Source organism: Odontesthes bonariensis, chromosome 17 (genome assembly GCF_027942865.1).
Source record: "Odontesthes bonariensis isolate fOdoBon6 chromosome 17, fOdoBon6.hap1, whole genome shotgun sequence".
Taxonomy (NCBI): Eukaryota; Metazoa; Chordata; class Actinopteri; order Atheriniformes; family Atherinopsidae; genus Odontesthes; species Odontesthes bonariensis.
In genome coordinates, this window is record NC_134522.1 from 31,130,454 (window position 1) to 31,133,618 (window position 3,165).

At 37.9% G+C, this 3,165-nt stretch overlaps 1 pseudogene; it reads left to right on the top strand.

Moving 5' to 3' along the window:
- Positions 1-428: 428 nt before the first annotated feature.
- On the top strand, positions 429-580 carry LOC142366976 (U2 spliceosomal RNA; annotated as a pseudogene).
- The last annotated feature ends 2,585 nt before the right edge of the window (positions 581-3,165 follow it).

The following is a 3,165-nucleotide window of genomic DNA, read 5'->3' on the forward strand; positions in this document are numbered from 1 at the left end:
AGATTCAAGAAGCTATAGCTTCAGACTCAAGGTCCATACAAACAAAAAGACATCAAGACACACAGTACAAAGGATTACATAACACACATACAACAACACTATAAATACAGATGACAGATAACATGTCAGATAACATAAGTTGACATAGCCTTTGGTGTGCAAATCATATTCCGGGAGTTACCGGAAGTGACGTTGACGCAGCGGTAGTGTTAGCAGCAGTGTGTAGTTGCTATCTGGAAAGTGTTCTTTTAAATAAACTCCCGGTAAACTTACAAACTTTCTAATGCCTCGTTTTGTGAGTTAAGAGCCTATGTGTACTACGGCAGAAGTTTGGTAACAATTAATGCATTCTTAGTGGGATAATTTACGAGATAAAATCTATTTACCATTAGCGCCGGTAGCGGACGTGACGTCAAAATGATGTCATTTCCGCTTCCAGGCCTGGCGTTGGGGATACGTCCCCTACCCGGGAACCATATATTAAATTGATTTTTGGAACAGGGAGATGGAATAGGGGCTTGCTCCGTCCACTCCACGCATCGACCTACTATTGCAGTATCTCCAGGAACGTGCACTAAAAAAAAAAAAAAAAAGGCCTGGTGTTGGGGAAAACGCGATTCGAAGTGCTTTATGTCTCTCTCGGCACTTCGTCGTTTTTCATAGACCGGAAGGACATGGCAGCCTCCATAGAGCTTGCCCGGTCTGTCGCTACAGACAAGTTATTCTTCACTCAGGAGGATAAGTGAGATTTTTTACAGAGATAATTTTACACCAATGAGGACTAATTTATGAATGAATATGTTGATTTGAGCTAATAAATTACTTCGTTTATTACATAGTGTCCCTTTAAGCAACTGAATGATTTAAGTCTTCAGATATTTGCATTACTTCGGGTACATGGTCGTAAAAGCAGATAACTGATAAATAACAGCTTTACTTTAACTTTTCAAAATTCATTCATGCTGACCAGACTGAACTACTATAATTTCATGTTTTTATGCCTACAGACAAACACAATTCAGTTGTATTAACTAATTCAAAACAATGGTGCACAGGTGCTGATTTTTTTTTTTTTGTTAACAATATGTTTATTGATATTTGAAATTTTACCCCCCCCACATACAATCGGTATAAACAATACTGCAACTTAACAGCATTCACATCCATAATAGTCACAACAAGAAAAATACATAAGCTAAATTATAAACAAATACAATTTAAGGTTTAAAAAGGAAAATGGAAAAAAAACAAACAAAAAAAACAATAAAAAAATTTATTAAAAGAAAAAAAAGAAAAGGTACACAACATAGATATACTTGCAGGATAAGTTATGCAGTAGCCTGTACATAATGAAATACTTTAAGTGGCTAGGTCTAAACATGGCCATCACAATTAAGAGAAGTGTTATTTTGCAAAAAGGTCACAAAGCTTCCCCAGCATTTATCAAAAAGCAGAGTTTTTTTCCTGAGATTAAACATAATCTTTTCTGAGGGTAAGTATGATGAGAGCTCTTTAAGCCACAAGGAAACACCAGGGGGCTCCCCACTTTTCCAGCGAATGGCTATACATTTATTAGCTGCAATTAGAGCCAGTCTGATAAAGCGAACTTTGTCCCTCACATTGATTGGCAAAACTGAGACATCCCCCAGTAGCGTCAGTCTCGGGTTGGTTGGGATGTCTACCCCCACAATTCCTTTAATATTGTTTAAGATAGACCTCCAGTATTGTTCCAGACAACTACATGTCCAGAACATATGTAGAAGAGTCCCTTTTTCCGTCTTAGATCTAGGACAATATTATGAATAGCGACTGCTTATTTTGTGAAGGCGTTGAGGTGTCAGGTAAACCCTGTGTATAAGGTTAAACTGTAAAATGTTGTGCCGGCTATTATAGGAGAAAGACTGAGAGCAATCACAAATCAGCTTCCATTCAGAGTCCTCGAAAGCATAGCCGATGTCCATTTCCTATTTAACCTTTGCATTAAGGACTTTACTTTCTGTAAGGCTCATGAGGACAGAAAACCCTTAGAATTATGTTTTTCTCACATCATAGTATCTATCTGGAAATCCTATAGAGGGGTAAGTTTCCCACCCTGTTGTACTCTAATATAATCTCTAACCTGTAGATATTTAAAAAAGTGCGCTGAAGAGAGTCCAAAAGAGGATCTCAATTGTTCAAAGGATTTTTAATTATTGTGCTCATACAGATGTCCAAATGTACATATACCTCTATCATACCAGTCTCTAGTAATGCCATCTCTCAATGCCCCGGGTAAAACAGGATTCAAATGGAATGGAGTAAATCTGTATATCATGCAGACACTTAGGAACTTTACTCTGATTTCATGCCATATTTTAGATGAATGTTTTATCATTGGATTTTGCGTTATGCATTTCTGCCTGTGATAGCAGTTGATGAATGGGATACTTGACAACATTTCCGCTGTATGAGACTGTTCGATTTGTTTTCATGCCGGAGGATGTTCTAAGTTTTTAATCCATATCCAGATAGCCCTAGCTTGAGCAGCCCAATAGTATACCTGAAAGTCAGGAAGGTTCAGCCCTCCTTCCTCAGTTGGACGACACAAAGTTTTGAGCTTAACTCTGGGAACTTTATTGTTCCATAGGAATCTAGAAATCTGTTTAACCAAGTTTTTAAAGAATTTTTGGGGATTGGTGTTGGCAGTGCATGAAAAAGGTAAAGAAACTTGGGTAGGACATTCATTTTTATACAATTTATTCTGCCAATTAGGGATATAGGTAGAGACTTCCACCTGTCCAAGTCTGCTTCCACTTCATTAAACAGGGGGCCATAGTTGAGGGAGAAAATGTGGTCTAGTTGGTTGGGTACTTGCAGACCAAGATAACAAACCTTGTGAAGTTCCCAACGAAAGGGGATATTTTCTTTTGATAATTCCTGGGCAGTTGAATTAAGAGGCATTATCACACTCTTACTTGTGTTTATTTTGTATCCAGAGATGCAACTATATTCATCTAGTAGGGTGCAAAGAGCAGTGAGCGATGACGCTATGTTGGTCAAGTATAACATTATATCATCAGCATATAACGAAATTACATGTTTTTCCTTTTCAATCATGACACCTTCTATAACAGGGTGCGCTCTTATAGCTAGTGCAAGAGGCTCAATTGCCAGTGCAAAGAGAAG